This window comes from Centruroides vittatus, unplaced genomic scaffold, assembly GCF_030686945.1.
Source record: "Centruroides vittatus isolate TY-2023 unplaced genomic scaffold, ASM3068694v2 contig_559, whole genome shotgun sequence".
NCBI classification, from domain to species: domain Eukaryota; kingdom Metazoa; phylum Arthropoda; class Arachnida; order Scorpiones; family Buthidae; genus Centruroides; species Centruroides vittatus.
The window spans coordinates 1754968-1776206 of record NW_027122332.1 but is presented as its reverse complement, the minus strand read 5'-3'; the positions used below and the strand labels follow the sequence as shown (position 1 = coordinate 1776206).

Below are 21239 nucleotides of genomic sequence, written 5' to 3'. Positions count from 1 at the left end.
TAACTTTACTTTATCTAAAAATATACAATCTACTTTAAATTCTACATAACACAAAAAGTAACATTGCGATCCCAAAACGTACAAAATCAAGGATATCACAAACCTTTAAACCATTGCCAGTCTCCTTCCATTAAAACAGTATATATGATATATAATGTGAACAGAAAATAAATAAAGCGAGAAAACTGAAAAATTAACTATTTTCATTTAAATGACTAAAACAAGTTTAAAATCAAAATGACTGTATAAAATGACACAAGTTAAACGAACAAACAGAAATAAAAACTACTATACGTTTCTAATAATGTATTTGTTACTTGCCTTATTGTATATGACAGTGCATAAAGCTATTTTTAACTTCATGCCTAATATTACTGTTATAAAGAAGTTACTGTTAAATATAAACAAATAAATCGCTGTTAGGCCACAAAATCCTGCGGCTAATAAATAAACTTTTGGTTCATTCCATTCCGATTTGTTGTCAAAATAATGTATTATTAATCCTAAAATGTACGCTTTGCTCGTAACTAAGACAATTTCCTGGAAATACATAATTGAGATATTATAAATCATTTTTAATGGCAAAATGAAGTTCGATTAGTAGACACAGTACCTGAATAAATGCGAGTAAAATTACTATTAAGTATTTCCACCCAACGAATCGTAGTATTGCTTTTGCTGTGCTTGGATTTCTCTTCAGTAATTCCTTATTCCATTCTCTAAAAAACACAAAAAATTTCTACAAGTTAAGAAGATATTACTTTTGAACTTTATAATATTTTGAAGCAATCCAATCCGTAAAAAACTACGAGTGATGTATAAAGTCTTACCTATATTACGCCTGTCTAACAAAATGGTTTCTATAATACACTAAAAAGTTTTAAATAGATTATATCTTCTTTTTCTGGTTTTAAGAAATCGGCATCTCAGTCACACAGCATACACCCATTGTAAAAGCATATGTGCTTCTGCTTCCATAAAAACATTAGTTATGTCACGCATACTATTTTCCTGTTTACTCAGATTTTTCTCTTTCGTACAGTATCGTTGTTAGTGAGCTATTCGGATTTCTCATTCCCCGGTCTACTGCTAGTCCCGAAATTCCGAGATAAAAGTGAACTGTTTCCCGGGATAGAATTAATTATTTTTAAGACATACAAAATATCTTGAAATCAAATGATATAATTATTTCTCATTTTTAATGTAATTCATCACCTTCAAAATCATATTAATAATGCTATGTACGATATATATGAAAATTATCTTTAAGATGTAGAAAGTTTCACAAAGAAGAAAAATTTATTAGAGTTTACTGGAAACTGTATACAACAACAACAACAACAAAAATGCTTTGAATAGAAGATACAACAGCATAGGAAAATCGACTATCATCACAGATGAAATGAAAAGAACAATTTCCATTAAGGTTTTACCATGTAAGAATGTGAACATCCTGACAGTGATCAACAGAAAAATATCTTAAGTCCATTTGAAAAACTCAGATCTAATTTCTGTGTCAACCTCTTGTTTTGAAGTTAGTTTTATCTGTAACATACGCTGTAGTAAGAGCTGAGGGATTAATGTGACTGGACAGTTTATACATAGTGAATTCAAAATGCGATGAGCAGCAGCTGAAATTAATATTTTTGTAACCATTTCAAATCATGCATATTTTAAATTCACCATATTTGTTCCAAGGGTGTCATTACTGCAATTCCAAGTTATTCCCAAAACGTTTCTATCTGCTATACAGCTTAAAGTAGGGTCAACATAATCGTACCCTCTCAACTCAAATTTTTTTTGGCCATACCATTTGTAGCCACTTGTACAAAACGTCGTAGACCTGCAATACTTTTGCATTTATCAACATAAAAAAACTTCGTGATTTTCCGATTGTAATGTTGATATGTGGACTCTTTCTGCTTCGTCAATTTTAAAACTGACTGAAGATGATACTGGATGATAACTGCCAGAAGAAATCGACTACAAGATACACCAAACACTACTCAACAATGCCTGTTGTTTCAAATTTCTATCGTTTCTATACCGCAGAAATCTGAGAAAGTTCTTATAAGTAAAGAAGCTGATTTGCAGAAAAACCTTACGAATGACTGCTCCTATACCTCTTTTCACCAAAGGAAATCGAGTTAAAATTCTATGAATCAATTTACTGAGATTTAATAAATTTTTACAAATGAAATTTTCAGTGGACGAACTTTTTTATGAATAATATTACCAAAACAGGCATGGCTCAGAATAAATAAATGTATTGCTAAGTATTAAATAAAAATTTTACTTGTTGCATAATTGGAAGTGTAATTGTGTTTTTCATTACACTATCACCGTGGAAAAATGAAACAAAACAACACAGAAAAGCAAAAACTCACATTGTCAAAAATAAATGCATTAACCCATTAGAATAAAATTAACATTGGTCCAAACTGTAAGAAAAAGCAAACAATATGACATTTAGATTTATATAATGATATATTTATCATAGGTACATGTATTCTATTTCTATTGATTGTACATATATTTTTTGAATTAGTTTAATTGTGTGCAATGCATTAGTAACAGTGTTATTGCAATTCCTCACATTTTACACAAACCAGTTGCTTGCGTGATGCCTGTGAGATGATTGCAATTTTTTAATTAATAAATCCACGCTCAACAAAAAATATATGAAACGCACTCTGTGTGAGTCAGAGATTTCGGGAGTATTGATTTTCGAACATCTCAGATTTTTAAAATGTGAAGAACGAATAGACGAAAATTTTATCTTAAACTTTAATCACTTTAAATTTCAACCGTTTATAATTCAATTATTTTATCAAAGAGCAAGATTAAAATCCATAACAGTTAATTCCCACAAACTTAATTTTTTGTTGAAGATGACCCATCTATTGTGTCACCCGGAACTTTCGATAAATTTCAACTATTGTACACTAGACCCTTAAAAACAATTTCCTGACCTCATAGAAAAAACCCGAGGAAGCCAAATGACAAGGGAGGACGATGACAAATCCAGGAAGTCGTCATCTGGTCGTTCAACTCAGCTCCAAATCCTGCAGAGAAATTACTTCGAAGAATCTCCGCAACCATCAAGCATATTCCAGGGCGTAACCCAACCTGGTGATCCGTTGAATATTCTTCTGTGGACTTTTCCATTCCTCTGTGGACTTTTCCATTCTTCAGCAGACAATTCCATCCAAGACGCCGTTGTTGAATATCAATTAATCGGACTCGTCTGCCACACTCCAAGTCAAAAAATCCAGTAGCTCTAAGCCAAGTCTCTTAAAAAGGTATTTATCAAAACGCGAGTCGTTTGTAAACTCTCTCTGTCGGAATGACAAAAATACGACCGGTCTCTCAATGACCATTGGAAAATGTAACCATGTGTCTGTATGCCTGTATTTACTTTTGTTAATATTAAATTCTTATTGCCTGTTAACAGGGATCCCGAGTGAATCACTTTCTCCTCTCTCTCTCCTCATCTCTACTCTGTGTTCAACCGCTTATCCCCGCGACCGCTCGCGTGACGTAATAACTCGCCGTCTCGGCTTCCGGGTCCTTAGCGACTCGGTGGTGTCAGCCGAAAAGAGTTCTAGTAAAGTTTTCAAAATCAAAAGTTTGTGTCACCCCTTACACGTCATGCAATCAAATATGGGTTAAAATAAAAAATTATGTACAAATCGGCAGAACAGCAGGTTTTATTGCAAAAAATAAAAATATAACATGATCAATTTCAGGAGTATTTCAAAATTTCGATTTATTATTGGTATATTTTTGCAGACAGCTAAATAGATGAGTGAATAAAATGGGAAAACTATCACTCAACTTACAGAAAAAACTAAGAAATTTTCAGAATGTCATTTGAATATATCGTGTTTAGTCTCACAGCACTAGTTGCACCATTTCTGGCCCAGCCGATCCCATAAAGAACACGCAAAATCGCCCTCTTATTATTAACACGGTAAAATTGGTTTTCAATATTAGAATTCAAGACCGATTAAAAAGTCGTAATACTGTTATAAATGTTTTTCGTATAAGAAGCACAAATATTATAATTAATATAAATGAAACAAGCATTTATAGTTTTTCCTTGTGATAGTAGTCATCTAGAGTAGGGATGGGCAACCTTTTTCTATGTAAGGGCCGCATTTTAAGACTTTTAAACTGATGCGGGCCGCATACAAGAGAAAGAAAAAAGGTGTTAGAAAATCAGAATTATTTATTCATATATAATTATAAATTAGCATAGGTACATGATGTAAACGTAATATATTGAAAGTATTTGGTTAAATATTCGTCACTGCTAGTTTTAAATTAGTTTCGATGTGTCTGTTAGCCGGTTTCTTGTTTTAATTTTTACTAAATTCATTGCGGGAAAAAACTATTCATATACATAAGTTGCAGAAAATAACGTTTGAATTTTTGCTGCATACTTCCTTAAGCTGAAAAATTGATACATTTATTCACATTTTATGCGTCGCAGGCCGTAAAATATATGAATGCGGGTCGCATGCGGCCCGAGGGCTGCAGGTTGCCCATCCCTGATCTAGAGCATCTATGAGAATTGAGATAGAGCCTGTCGCTACAGCCATGTTATTTTAAGTAATATAAAAAAGGGAAATCTTTATTAATACAAAATGTAGATTACCTGTTTCTAAATACTCGGTATTTAGACAGTAATGTTGACAAAAACATAAAGGTTAGCAAACACTCAGAATTTTATAAATGTTTATAATTCGTTACCTTTTGATAAAACGGTGTAATAAAGTATTTAAAAATTAGACTATCATTACTTTTGGAGAGGAAAGAGAATAAAAGCAGTTATGTACGGCATACAGAAAAATGTTATTGCATCTTGTGAATTAATTCTCAATATAGTATAAGAAAAAGTATTTTCAAATGGACTAAATAGAATAGAAAGTGGTTGTCTGCTCTCTGTTTAACAAACTGTATGAGCTTAATCCGTATTCACATTAACGTGTGAGACATTAATTAAAGTATTTGCATATTACCTACAAAAATAATCCTGGAGAATTATATGTTATAGCTTAAAATGTGCCTTTTACAACACTTTCAGCGTAAAACTTGTAAAAATATTTTCTATATAAGTAATTTAAAACTCAATATAAAAAACAAGGTTTTTATAATTAAAGTTCCACTTCAAAAGGAAAACTACTGGACAAAATGTTATCAAACTTGGTAATAGTTTACGACAAGTCATGGGATTTTATTCCACCTAACGAAAATAGTTCAAAAACTCACCACCGGCAGGGAATGGTGCTGTATGCAATATCGTTGAAAAGAATGAGACATGAAGGAATCGGTTTAAATGTTTTTTATCGTTTCTAACACGTGTTACAAAGCATGTTCAATGTGGCGTCACCATTTTCTCAAAGCAATTTAAATCGCATTACTGTGTTCTCAACAGTAGCTCTTAGCATATCAGTAGGAATGTTACGGACATGTTGGTGTGTCGCGTTTTTCAATTCAGCCAAATTGTTCATTTTCATTTTCAACCGATGTCTTTATATCTTATTTAGTTTAACAATACAGCGCATACAGCGGCATTTCCCGCTGATGGTAAGTTTGTGAACTATTGTTTTGGGGAAATAAAATCCCACGACTTTGTAAATTATTACCATTTTTGATAATATTTTGTTTAGTAGTTTTCCTTTTATGGCCATTTCAAAGTAGAACTTTAATTATAAAAACCCTGTATTTATATAATCTAACAAAACTGCTTAACAGGCAATCCTAATTGCTTAATATTTCAGCCAACTCATTTCATAATCATTAACTAGGTCACAGGTCAATACCACAATACCTACGTTACCTGTAATCACAGTTTCATTACACTTGACGAGAATACTTGTGATTCAACAAAACAATATACTCATTATCGCATTTTTTTTAGTTTAAAAAAATATTTAATTTAATCTGAATAAACAAAAGAAATTGGTAAAGTTACTTCTCAAGCATATTTCCAAGGTACTCTGAAGTATGACATTTGGAAGTTTCGTATAAATCATCTTCTTTTAAAAGTCGCTTTCTTCCTTTAATTATTATTGGAAAAAGCCAACTGAAAAAATAAATAAATTATTTGTTATTGTTTTCTATAATTATATTGACAAGTACTCGAAAATTTAATGAAAGTTTTATAATTTATTCTCTTCCGAGAAAACGGTGTAATAAAGTATTTAAAAATTAATCTATCATTATTTTGTAATTATTAGAATTACAATTATAATTTCATAAAAATAATAAATAATACACTTCAATCATTAAGTGTCAATTGACAAAAACAAAAAATGAAACATTATTTTATATATTACCTCATCCTTCTAACTACTGCAATTACAGTTGTACTTAAAACATTTTTGAAATAATATATAGTAAATATATAATGTAAACAAAACATGCAATATTAGTACCAAAATTATCAGCTGTTACAAATGTTCAGTTACAGTAATGTTTATTTTTTAAGTGAAAATTTTATTTTCTAATCTCTACTTATTCATTTTCATGAATTGTCACTTAACGATAACATTTAGAATTCACGTAACCAGATATAAGAGTAAAATAAACCTAATAGTAAATAGAAATAAACCAGTGGCAAGTACGTTTTTTCGGGAAGAAATTATCGAAAAGTTCTGCTGCAGTGAAGTATCATAATCATAACAGAAAAATTATATATGTGAGTTTTGTAATTTGTCTTAGAATCTGAATGAAGAAAGGCGAAATGAATAATTCACAAGAAAAAATTAAAGAAGGATCACAGAAGTTCGTCCTAAAATATACAAATTTGTGTAACAAAAACTTTACTGAATGAGATTTAAACCATACTAATTATTATTGAATTAGCAGATGAACTTGGCATTGCTCAGGGAAAAAGTAACAACAGCGTAAATTAAGTTACTTAATTTATTTCAGTTTTCTAATTCTTTTACTATAGTGTATGATATAGTATTTGATTTATGTTCACAAAGGTTGTCGTGTGTAGAAGTTTATCACACCGATTGCCCAATCTAACACATTTCAAAAATTATTTAAATTGTGTACAGTAGAAAAATAATTTTTAAATGTGTTAGATTGGTTATTCGGTGTGATAAACCCTTACGTCTTATAACCTTTACAGTTATATAGCCGATCTTACCCGTTTTCACCGGGTGCAAGAAATATGTCCCCCATTTCCGAGGCTAATTGGATAATATTTAGATGGGCCGAAAATATGTTCGAATTCCTGCAAAAACATCAAATCCTTATCTAAAGTAATACAGTAGAAGCTAAATTCTGCACGGTAATGCTTAACCTCTTAACAGTGGAACAGTCAGACCCGGCACTACCAGTTAGTTGTGGAAGTAAATCGTGGAAAATTTTTTAAGAATTTTCCCACGCGTTTCTCTCGTTTCCGTTTAGGAAAAAAAAATTTAAACAGTTACGTCTAGTAAAGAAAAAATTGTTTTTTGTTGTCATATAATTATTATATATATGAATTTTTTTCGCGGTAATTCTTTGCTAAATTTTTTTTTTCAAATTTATATTAAATTCTTTTTTGATTTTCTATCCGATACGATTTTTTCAAAAGTTTTTAATTTATTTTCAATTTTATATAATTTTTTAAAGTTTTAGGCATTTAAGTCATGACGATATTTTTCAACCTTCGAATCAAATTCAAGAAAATGTAATTGACAGTTAACGAATTTCATCTACAACAATAGATGACGTAAAAGTTGTTACGTTTACAACTACGACGCCTGGCGGCCTTTCCCCCAGACTGAAATGTAGATGAAGGTCGTCTCGTGTTCTACTTTCTGTAGAAGTGACGTAATCATTGTAAATAAAAGAAAATTTCAGTATATCGTTTATTTAAAATTTTAAAATTCGTTGTTCAAATTTACACCGAAATATTAAAGCGGATTAAAATATTAGCATTTTGTAAATAAACTTACTTCACATATAATAAATTTAAATAAATTAATCTTTAAGAAACAACAAAACAATAAAAAAAATTAGAAATATTTTAATATTCATCTTCACATTTATAACATATGTTATCGTCATTGACCGATATTTAATTTTAAAAACAATTTTCATCATTGGCATGCATCAGAAAAAAAATGCACAACTTCCCTAAAACACACTTCATTGAGAAGGTCCGCTTCACTCTGAAAAAGCCGACAGTTTTATGTCAGAAATCTAATGTGTGACCTACTTTCTCTAACATAGTAAAACAAAGTAAGTTACAGTACAACAATACACATAAATATAAATAAATTAGTAGCCCAATAATACATACTTTCATGTAAATCCATATGTTATATCCAAAAGTCAGTTATCCCAAATTGTTGAAAAATAAATTATTTTCAACTTTTCTTTTTGTAAAGTAGCATATTCTGAAAAACAAGTTCTATATTCAGCGTAAACTTTCCACCTTTTATCCGTTAAAAACAACGCAAAATGTACGAATCCACGTAATAAAAAATTATCGCAGTGAACTTCGAAAAAACAAGAAACACAGATACACCAGACTGCACTGTACAAAATTTTGCCACTAACTGATTCATATTTTAATGCACCTGTGAATAATTTCATCACATGACGAAAAGTTTTTGAATAAAAGCTAAAAGTTTTTTAAAATTATTTCATAAAATCCGATGAATTTAATTAATACACAATAACTAAATCTGTTTAATAAGGATTAATAATTTTCCATTATAATTATGCAAATTAGATATAAAAAAGATCATCGCGCAAATTCTCCCGCGAACCATGGATGACTCTTACGTCATCTGGATTGAAGTTTCCTGCAAAATACTGAAAATTTTTATATAATTATTTTACTAATCCAGTCAAATTTAAATAATATAAAATGTCTAGATCTGTTTAATAAAGATTAGTAATGTACTATCATTAATATGCAAATTAGATATGACAAAGATCACTGTGGGAAAATTCCCGCCAAGATAAAAATAGCTTTCGGTCACGTGATCACCAAGAAATACGAAGAAATATGCCTTAAATTTAATGTTTGTGTACAAATTAATACATTTTAACTAATGTCATCGTTTAAAATTTAATGTTTCTGTAAAAATTAGTAAATTGTAACAAATTTCATCAAAGACGACAGAATAATTTTCAGCTTATAAAAACTCTACAATAAATGATTATTTCTTCGAAAGACGTCGATATGCACGAATAATTAATAAATATACAATAATGCTTTTATCCATTTTAAGTGGATATTGTAAAAATTAAGCTATTTAATTTGTTTGGCTTTTATAATTTAGTTTCCGAATATTTTACTGTGAAATTCCATTTAGTAAACAGAAACAAAGACAAGCTATTAGTTATAAACAGGACAATAGAATAATTTTTACGTAAATTGAGTGAAAATACAGAAAAAAACGAATTATATCAAAGATGGGGACAAACAAGCTTACATCCCCAGAACAGAGCTTATAATTTGTTGTCAATTTCAGCCTGTTCCTACTTTGACTGTTTTATGTTGGTAAAAATTTATTTTTTTAAAATAAAAGTACTTTGTTGTTAGTGAAGAAAGATAAAAGTATCGAAATATAATATTCAGAATTAAAAATATTGATGTATGTCCATATTAGAAATGTATATTTTTTTCCGATATTAGAAATAATATAAACAATATACGGTCATAAACAATTTCTTTCTGTCAAATAAATTACGGATTAAACAGGCTTATCTAGAAAAATTCAATCGCGAATAACTGACTTTAATGATGTATTTATAATGTTTCTGAACTAAATAATACTTATTAAATTGAAATCCGAGCTTTACAAAGTACTATGAATATTAGAGAAGACCGTTTTACTATAAACTACTACGTTTTACTACAGCTTACTCGAATGTTGATTCTACGAAAAGTAGGTCAGACAAGGACCGTTAGACTAATGACGTAGGCTGTTTACTTTTTCCGGTTGCATCGGTGCACTCCCGATAGCGTCATTTACAGAAGTCACACCTACTTTTTTCTGACGCGAGCCAATTAGGAATATTAATTTTTTTAACCAATCAGATGACGGCGGGAGATTTAAACTCGATTTATGTCGATAGATGGCCGTCTAAAATTTCATATTTATTTTAATTTTCTTTCTTTTATTGTAATTTCTCGAGAACTAAAGGATATTCCAAAACAAAGTTGAAGAACCCAACTACTCGTGAAAATTCTACGACTTCACGAAATGGTCCAGGTATTTTATAAGAATTTTTTAACGTCTATTGACGTCCCTCACCACTGCCACTCGATCGCCTTGGACGTCTATTTACGTCCCACACTGTTAAGAGGTTAATCCTTTCTCTCTCCTCCGCGGGGGTATTTCCAAAAATCCCTTCTTGGGTGTACATTATCATGGCGTCCCCTAACTGGTACCAAATTTCAAATTTAAACTTTCGATTCCTGATCGTTTGGGCGTTGCGCTTATTATTATCACTATTATTATTATCAACCCATCTCAATTATAATGTTAACAGAAATAATGACTGTTCTGTATTTGTTTGTAAAGATATGAATTAAGGTGTAAAGAAAGATTTTTTCATTTTGACCGTTGAATAAAATATTTTATCTATGCTAATCAGAAACATTATCAATATAAATTCTATTAATAAACAAGGCCTAAGTACACAATATATACAGAGAAATTTGTAAAATAGTTAATACAAAGAAAAATTAAGAATTAACGTTAATTTAGCATTCCACATTAATCTCTCTCTTTTTTAAAAGAATTAAGGTAGAAATAAATTCTTCTTTATTTTATTATACATAGTGTCAAATTAAATGTCCAAAGTTTGAATGCTTATAACAATTCAGCACTTATAATAATTTTAGCTCAATGGTGCAGTTGATGTTGTGTGAAATATGAAATTAAAATATGTTTCTATCACCAAGATGCTTGCTGCAAGCTGTTTCTGCAAAAATCCTGCTAGTGCAGCAGAACACTCAAGATTTGAGACTCAACCTGTGCATTTACAAAACATGATTTATGCCTGATAGAAAAGAAAAAACTAATAATACCATTAATTTACGAATACCTGTAGGATAATATACATGGTTCATACAATGTTCGAACAAGTTGAAAAAATATAATTTAAATTGCTAGGAACAATGAAACAAAACAAATAAGATATTATCAAAGATTCCAAAGCTTATGGAAAACGTGAACATAATACATCAACTTTCAGTTCACAGGCGATCACGTCTTTGTGTTCTATGTGCCGATATCGCATGCAAAAATTATGCTAAATTTGCGCATAATTGAAAGTCCATACACACTCATAAATGCACCAGGACTGTTTTATCTAGTGGTAAATATAGCCACAATGAATGCATCGGCTATATACTTACACGTCAGAAAAAACAATTCAAAACAAAATAAAAGAAAAAGCTTTCCTAACATTATATGTCTTCTTGCTTTTCCAAATGTGAAATAAAGCAATACAACAATCAAACACTTTGTACAAATGCAAGACCTGAAACAGAGATGTGTAGATTCGTTTTAAAGTACGAAGTAATCAGTAGGGTAATATTTTAAAACCCATTTCAAGAAACATAGGGTAGGATGACCTATATCATAAGAAAAAGGACATCGAACCCCCATTACATTTCTGATAATTGTGTTTACTCAGTGTGTAATTATGAACAATTTACGTACAGGTTGTCTAAATGAAAATTATGCATATGAGAGTGAGTAAAAAGGAACAGTCTCTACTTGCTACTGATTAATTTGCTTTCATCTGTGACATCTACCGTATCATATTGAACATTCCTCATTCCATCTTTAGCAGAAAATCAAATATTAAATATATGGAATTTATCATATCATGAAAATTAGAAACACTTAAATTACATGCCGAGAACCAATTTTTCTAAACTGAATTTATCAATTCGTTGATTAACAAATACATAGGATTTAACACATAAATCTGACAAACATTAGAAACAAACGTACTGGTGTGATAAGTCTTTTTAAGAGAGTTTTTTACCAGAGGTCTGTGGGCTTGGAAAGGTAAAAATATGCTTTAACGTTTTTATGGTATTGTGAGAACAGAATATGTGATATATTCGCTGACGTATCTACGATGGCTACTTTTGTTTTAGGAGGTTAACGATCTTGAGACCTGTCAGTCCTCACACTAGTTAGAATGATTATTTTATATCGCGTTCTAACTCCCAATTTCTATCGTAACTAATTAATGGATACGCGTAGCTGATGTAATCATCCTGTGATAACGTTGAGTGGCGGGTTCGAGTAATCAGCGCGATTGGCAGAGGGTCGTGCCAACAGGAAAAGGGAACAAATCAAGACAAATCTACTAATAAACTATCTATTTATTCAAATACTTATGTTAAGCCGCGGATTTTAAAAAGGTTAGGGGATTTTAAAAGTGATGTTAATCGAAATTAAAATTGATGTTAATTGTTTTTTCAAAATAAACATCCGCCAATAGAAAAACTATCGAATAGTTTTGGATCGGATGTCACCCCGATTGACAGCAATCAGACAGGAAAGTTGACACATAGGTGTCAGAAAATGCGTTGCCATCGTCAACATTGACGATCACGCGACGCCTTTCCCACGACAATCGAATACAAGCTCTGCCCCCGGAAGCTCAGAGCGATCGTCTCCGGAAGTTTCTTGGTACGTGTCTCTCGTCCCGGTCCTGGCCGAAACAAAACGGTAGAAGACATAGGATTATTCCAGCTTCCATGTTCCCGCACGATCGTCGCACGCAGTTATCTGCCAGCAAATAGGGGTATAATTTCGGGTCGAAACCTTTGTAAACTCTCTCTCTCCTACTCTAGAAGTTAGGCACGCGGCATAGTGTGGGATCACCGGGAGGTCGACAGAGTCGCACCTCCTGTTCTTGGCTAACAGGTCGGTGAGATCTGCCCACAGTCAAGGATGGCAGTCCGGTCTGGAACTAATTTCTTGTCAAGTCGAGTGGAGGAAAAGAGTGGGCTTGTCGATAAGACAGAGGCGATATTCGAACAAATGACACCAGTTAAACAACAAACAGAATTTATTACTAAACAAGAGAGAACAGTTACAAATGCTAACATCAGTAGGTCTTACATACTAATACGAGGGTTACTAACCCGAGAGAGAGCTTACATGGTATCAGTCGTTATACCTCGTCAAGGGATTGTTGGTGGAGCGGATGGAGTGGCGGACGGCATTGAAAATCGAATCGTCGGCGGCGGAGTGACGTCGGAGGGATTCGTAGGCTTTCGAGTTCGGTTTGAAGCAGGAACCATAAACGACCCCTCTGTCCTCGCACTCCGTCATTTTATTTCACCTTGTCATGTTACTTTTTCCGCCAATTAGCGAATTTTGTCCGTAGTTCCTCCCTGACTCAGTTTTGAAGGGAGAGGAAATATAGTCATTTTCCGGAGAAATTTTCGACTTTTGGTTTTGAATTTGGTTCCTGATGTTGAAACTTATACAAAAACCAAAAAACTGAATAAAATAAGAAAAATTAAAAATCTTTTGTTTTGTCGATCGATTCGGACCCCCACAATAGCGATTAGGTTGATCGCCGTTCCCTATAAGTTTATATGTTAACCGCATTTAGTCATTTAATTCTTAATGAGTACTCTTGTATATTAGATTAAGTATATAATAAACTCCTTGTTTGTTTGTATAGCCTGTCTCCTGTCTATCAACGACTCCTGTTAACTTTCTCAACCTCTCGCCGCTCGCCAACAACCCATCTCAGGACTCTGCGTTCGGATTTTAATAACCTGTGCCAAGTAAGTGGTTAATAGGGCTACCCTCTATAGCCCCCGGCTTATCTCACACTTAGATTATATATAACTGCGTATAAATATTATAATAGACTAAAAAGACTTAAGTATAGCGACTCTAGACATATTGGCTAAATACTTCGGATTAACTAAATGCAAAAATTGGCTAAGCTTCTTCTCTAACTAAAAGACCACTTTCTTTGCAGAGAAAGCATACAACAATTTACATATTTACTAAGGAGAACCTTTCTTCTTATGTCTTCTTGCGATGGAGAAGACTAAGTGGCTAGTAATTTAACATATAACTAAAGGTCTGGGCCGATAGTGTGACTGAGCCTTGATGGAATAAAGCTTTCACCTTTTATGGAAAATATGAAAACCAATCAGGTCTACCTATGATGCGGTCATTTTATGAAAAACTTTCAAACTAGCAGGTACTGTACTTTGATATCCTCTGAATCACAAGAAACAAAAGAGAAATGTAGAAACTAGATAAAATTCTGTCTATCTTTCCCTTTTATAAAATAAGTCTAATATTCGACAAAGTTTTACAATTTTTAAAATTTTTTGAATTGTTCCAAAACCCCAGGATCTCACATCAAAATTGTAGTTTATTGTTAATTATTGAGTTAAGAAAGAAGCACATACAAGTTATATCACTATATCACGTGTTTATATTTTAATAAATGTATTTTTATATAACAGAATTTTTGTATGTTTATTTCGTGGAATTATATACATTATTACAAGAAGGAATCCATGATCTTCACCTGACTGGAAAATGAATTAATGGAACAAAAAACCTAAGAACCTGTTATGATAGACCCGTTCTACATTAAAGCTTTATTAATAATTATTGATAAAGGATAAAATGTTTTATAGCCGTAAATTGTTTTATTAGTAAATGATATTATGCATTCTTGCAGGAAGCACGTGAAGTAATTAATATTTGTATTACATCTGGGTGTATTGTCTTCTGAGCTGTTGTATCTTGGACTCTTTAACCAAGAATCGGTATAAATTATTTGAATATATATTACTGAGGAGGAATCTGAGGAAACTTTGGATCCGAAATGCATTAAAATAAAACATCTGGAAATTAAAATTGTTTCTGAGTAATTATTGAACTCCAATAAACAGTCGGACTAGAAGGATATAACAATTCGTTTAATAGTCCATAAACTTTTTTTAGGTGGTTAGAGAAATAACTGATCAAGCAGAATAACATTCCTAAGTTTATCAGAATAGAAGTATATAACCGTGGCGGCACAAATGCCTTCAAATTGATTAAATTAAATATAAAGTAATATTGTAAAAACCAATTTAAAACCTGCTTTTAAATGTGTAATGTAAACAAAATTATAAAATGTCAAAATGTTTTTACAAGTAGAATTTTAATAATATACCGTTTAATAAATTTTATCTCGCGTGTCTCTACAAACAGTGGCGCCATTGTCAAATATATAGCACTACTATTACATGCAAAATTTTTTTTTTATCGAAAAGTGAAAAGTGTTACAGGAAGAACACACATTAACATTATAAAAATCTAATTATCTTTTTATTTAAAACTACACATCGAGTGCTATGACGTTGCGAAAGACTTAAACGCAGAATCCGAATATTCTTATAGTACATCCGCCTTTATTAATTTTTTTCGCGTACTCCTAAATCACCAAGCGCCTACTTCAAGGTATACCATAACCCACGTTGGGAAGTGCATACCTACACCATAGGTGATAGCTTAGTTTTTCTTAGAGAAAATTGAAGTTAGTCAACATAACAGTGTAACCTTGCTGGGCTGTAATAGAGTAACTTAACATTAAATCCTTATTGAGACTTCGGAATTTTTGTTATATAATTATTAATATACGATTTTACAAATAACAGCAGTTTACCTGAAATGTATAATACGAAATAAATAATTAAATTGACGTTTTAATTATATTTTACACAATATATTGGAATAAAAGTATACTAACATTATATCGAATAAAACAGTGTCACACGCAAAAAAAATTCTAAAAGTAAATCATTCTAATTCGTGTTATGTATATACAAATTACTTATAAAAACATAACTTTCACAATATCGTGCACAGAGAAAGATTGGCATTTTACTATTTGGAGATAATAGAAAATGAAATGCAAAAATATAGCTTAAAACTATTGTCACAAAAAATTTAGTAATTATGGAAATTACTAAATTTTAATAATTGTAAACATTAAATACTATTACGTACCAATAAAATAAACGTGACAAAACGCCAGCTGAATCGTATGCGTTACTTTTCTCTTTCTCCATTTTATATTAAGAATATTTCTCATCAGAAATGTTCTATATACTGCATCTACAGTGTTATTCATAAATCTGCATATCTCCCTGACGTTATGAAACACAGAATAATAAAGTGTAAAGGTCTAGCCAGTTTGTGTTCATAAAACCTTGAAGTTTCAATTAGTTATTAACAGTTTACTGATGATATTGAAAGAAAGATTCGTCATTGATATAATTTAAATTTTAAATACGTTTTAGTACACTTAAAAGAATTACAAATATATTCAAAGGAAAGAATTGTCTGATGATTGATAAATATATTACAATTAATAATTTGATGTAGTAAATAAGCTAGCAACCACTTACTTCGATTGGAAATTAATTTTGGTTAAATTTTGTTTATTTCTGTAGATCATTGATGCAATTAAATTATTCTGACTAAATTTCATAAATGTTTAAGTACATTGAATATATTTACTATGAATTTTTCCTCGGCATAATTTATTTAAAACCAATTTATCACCATTAACTTTCAGATGTTTGCTGCCATTCGTTATATTTGTGAAGTTTGCTTGAATTAAGTGATAGAAACACATAATTTAAACATCACTTGTTATAAATTATTTTCTATTATTCGGGTTTTTCAAATAGGTCGAAGCGTAGTTGTAAATATGTTGTTAACATAAAAATCATACAATGTTTGCTAGTGCACGGGAGGTTTGCTTGTTAGGTGGTTGCTGTTGCTGTATTTTTTTATACATTATGTTTGTTGAATTGCAGCGCCGAACTTTATTGCATGCTGTTTATATTTCTCAATTATTCACAAATTTTTATTTTAAATTAATTTATAATAAATTTTTTAAAATATAGTTGTTTAGTTTTAGTAATTTATTTCACAAAAATTTTTATGCACAATATCTAAAATATATAATATTTCTAAGACAATATTATTCTAATAAAAAAAAAAGTAAAGTTTAAACGTTTAACTTCGAATATTTTTATGTTTAAATATTGTAAGTACAGGACAAACCATGCATAAAGTGACTATGAATTATAAACTTTGCTTCAGTGACGTCAGTATATTTATCTCATCCTTGATATAATGTTTTCAGTACTAAAACTGGATATAAAAAGACTGTGTTACTTTTCACATTTTTAATAACTTATTTCTATTTTTGTTTAGTAAATTCATTTCTATGGTAAATTACTCAAAAATTATAAATTATAAAATTCGAACATGAACTAAATAACTTAATTTTTGCAATATTCATATGAAATATTTATAAGCATTATTAAATAATAAACAGTTTTCTTGTATATTGCCTTTTCTGTATAATTTGAGAGTTTTCAAGTATTAAAATTATGCTGCACATTAAACGAAAAAATATTTTATGATATTTGATTACATTTGTTAAACTTTATTCATTTTTACAGTAACATTAACTTTTTAAATATATATTATTATATATTATTTTCATTCTAGCTCGCAGTTGCTTTTTTGTAAGCTATATTACTTTTGTGAGATCCGCGGATTAAGAAATTAATTGTTATAAAATATTATATATATGGAGGAAAGAATAAGTGGCCGTTACCCAAGGGTATAGTGACAGGAGGACATGGGACGAAAGGAGAGAGGGAGAAGAGAGAGGAGGGAAGGAAAGGAGGAAGAGAAGAGAGCTCATACAAACATGCCTGTACCGTTTGATAGACAAAATAAAATACAGAATACACTGACCAGAGAGACCAGTGGCACAATACTGAATACACAATTAGGAGCGCGTGTGCACAATTACTACAATAATACAAGGACCTGATTTAACAACAAACTTACCACTAGTATGGCTGCCAGTCTGCCAATAAATGCTGTACATTGGACAAAAAGAAGAACGTGTATAAAACAAACCGACTGCATATGATTACAGTACAGAGTAATTAATAATAGTAAAACATTATGTGAATGTAGGCCATGCAAGAGTTGCCTAAGTATTGGCATCTTGCATGTTAGATAATGTCCATTTTTGTTGATCTTGCCACACTTTACTGATGGCTTTCATTGAGAATCTGACGAATGCCGTGAAGATACTCCTGTTATTGAGCAGGGATTTAAACAGACAGAGCCAGGCGATTTGTTCCCTGATGGTAGAAGTGATCAGATCTTTGCAGGTCTGATCAAACCACGGGCAGTCAAAGATGATGTGAATAGGTTCCTCCAGAGTGGAGTTGTCACAAGGGCAGATGCCTCCATCCTGACTTAGGAACCAAAGTAAACCCAAACCCACCACGCCCAGTGATGAGCTCGGTGAGAGAAAAGCAGAGTACAAAGTGTAGGGGCAAGGTCACCTCCGGGAGGAATTAGTGCGCGAGCCTCCCCTCCACACGAATCTCAGTGGCCTTGACAGATACTGTTAAGGGTATTGGATATTTGATGATACACCCAGTATGGAGAGATGTGGTTGTAAGAAGGGTTACCCTTCTCAGAGGCAGCCTTCTTTGCCAGACAGTCTGCCCTATCGTTGCCCTTGTTGCCGCTATGACCCTTAACCCAGTGAAATTCAATAAGAACAATGGGCCTAATACTAGAGATGGCATTAAGCGAGTCCCTGATAATAGGGAGGCGGTTATTCTTGCTTTTAAGCTGTAAGAGGGCCACCCTAATGTCAGAAATAATACTAAAACAGTTTGAGATGTTGGTGAGACGCTTCTTGTCAATGAGTTAAAAAGCCTTGAGAATCGCCAGGAATTCTGCCTGCTTGACACTGCAGTGAGCAGCCAAAGAGAATCTACCTTGATAAATGAAGCACCTTCCCTCATCAAAAACTACTACAGTGCATCTGGTCCCTGACTGATTCCTAGAACCGTCAGTGTAGATATTAAAGCCACGAGAGGCCCTATTGCCCTCCAAATAGAAGTTCACATTAGGCAAATCTGCTGGGTGAACAAGGTTATGCAGAGAGACCCGATCAACCTTCAGCTCGAAAACCTTCTCCCAAAGGTCGAAAATTGGGGCAGGCACTCACTAGGCTGGAAGGACATGTAGGTAGTGTTGCCTTGCTGACTTCTGAGCAAATGGAATTGCCAGTACCTCCTTTTAATGACCAGGTCAATTGGAGTGAGCCCTGCAATAATCAGAAGGGCTTCGGTGGAAGTGGTCCTGTACCCCTTCGCCACAGCAAGGGCAGCCTGCCTTTGCACTGCCAGCAGCTTCCTCCTCATATACACCTGTGTGGTTGCCTTGCCCCAGACCTCACAGCCATAGGTGATGATTGGGGTAATGACACCTTCCTATAAGACACTTTTAGCCTTAGGGCTTAGGCCCCAGGTGCTCCAGGAGATGGAACAAAGGGCGAGCGTAACAAAAAGAGCCTTGTCATGGGCCTACTGAATGTGTAGGGTCCAATTAAACTTTTCGAGCAGTATCACTCCTAAATATTTCATGGGACTGATGTACTTAATCCTCTCATCCTCAATTTTTATTGTTGGTTTCTTGACCAGGGGGTTTTTCCTGAGAAAAACTATACAGCTACTCTTGGCAGTGTTAACGATGAGCATGTTCTTGTTACACCAGTTAGAGAGCCCTTTGAGAAAGTTGTTCATCTGAGTCTGAAACACCTCCTGGTTGGGATGTACCATTAAACTGTTGTGAAGTTTATCAAGAGCAGAACCTGGACTTGCATCATTTACAAAATATAGAGAATACATTGTAGATGCCATTCCAGACCCATGAGAAAACATGCCTACCCGTTTCCCAGCCAAATGCTCACGTGTATGATTAGCAATATATGACGCTAAACATTTATACAGAGATGGAGTATATATATTGCCCACTTTATTTGCAAGTAATAAGCTTTGTTTCGTTTTGACATTAAATATTTTTTACTGAGTTCCACAAAAGCCTTTTCGACATCTTTATTAAAATATGTTTCTTTGAGCAACAAATTCTTATAACTGTCTAGTCCTTTGTATTTTTTCTTTATATCTGGAGTTGGATCCCTCAGAAAATCATTAAAAACCAAAACCAAACGTTTTAGTGAAGTTTACAGTACAGTGCATGAAATACAACAGCATCCAAATCGTTGAGTGTGAACTGATTAATACCTAACACATTTTTAGATTTTCTGCAAAATCCATCATAGCATTTATCTAATGCATTTGCATAGCATTTTACAGATAACTGTCCATCGACACAAGGATATTCTGTATTCATATCTGGTTTATAGAAGTCATATACATGAGACATGTGAGCTGCACGAAGCCCTCTTTCGAAAACAAGTGGTGCATTTGGTCCAACTAACATTGCAATGGCTCCAGCTTGGACGAGCATTACCACTGACGTAAATGGCAATGTCTCCAGCATCTACTAATGCATAGTGACCATCCCAAGCACTAGATTCAACCCATGAAACTGCATTAAATAAAGCAGCAGTTCCCCTATAGTATACATTTGTCGTATCAATGCCTTCTATGTCAGTATTGCCACTTTCTTGAAACAGTTGCATTAAAACAGTCTTGACACTTTTTGATTTATCAATAATAGTTTCAGTTCCAACTTCTAATCTTCCTATGCTTTCGTATCCTAAACAATTCCTTTCCATAAGTCAATGTACAACTGTCAAACAGAGCGAATTGATGTCTTCTCGATCGGTACAAAAACCCATTTTGGATTGTCCTAAGCCTATGGTATATTTTCCCTTGGACACTTTGTCAAAGACTTCCAATTCATTTTGATCTACATACAGATGTGGAAAATATAGTTCCATTGCCAAAATTCCAACATTTGGAGGCCAAGGAGAATGATCATATTTCTTAAAATATAAAGACGTTTCTGTAATTATAGATGTACAAAATTATATTTGAGGGTTCTACAGAAAGCTGGAACTTAAAAATACCGTACACTATATTCACACTACACAATACACTCCTTCGAGCTAGTCTGATCCATAGCATTTAGGCAACGATTTTCCCACTTTTTTCGCAATAATTTATCTGTTGGGAAAGTGTGTATATGTACTGAGTTTGATAAACCTATAGACTTACATCCAAATACGCTGCAATACATATTTACCATTGTACGTTGAACACTTTCTAATTCCAACAGACCACCCACAGCAGCTGTCATTATGTAGTTCACGCTAATAACGCTAGGCGTTAGATCTATCGTGGGCATAAACGAATTGCA

General features: G+C 32.5%; 1 long non-coding RNA gene and 1 pseudogene across 1 annotated transcript; both read right to left on the bottom strand.

Annotated features, from left to right (window-relative positions):
* Positions 1-650: 650 nt before the first annotated feature.
* LOC136978890 (uncharacterized) lies at positions 651-16106 on the bottom strand. The gene is made up of 3 exons (XR_010881302.1): positions 16029-16106; positions 5981-6091; positions 651-719 (listed from the first exon to the last, which is right to left on the bottom strand). It is a non-coding gene; the product is annotated as an uncharacterized lncRNA (long non-coding RNA).
* Positions 16107-19438: 3332 nt separating this feature from the next.
* LOC136978858 (hydroxymethylglutaryl-CoA synthase 1-like) lies at positions 19439-20901 on the bottom strand (annotated as a pseudogene).
* Positions 20902-21239: the final 338 nt, after the last annotated feature.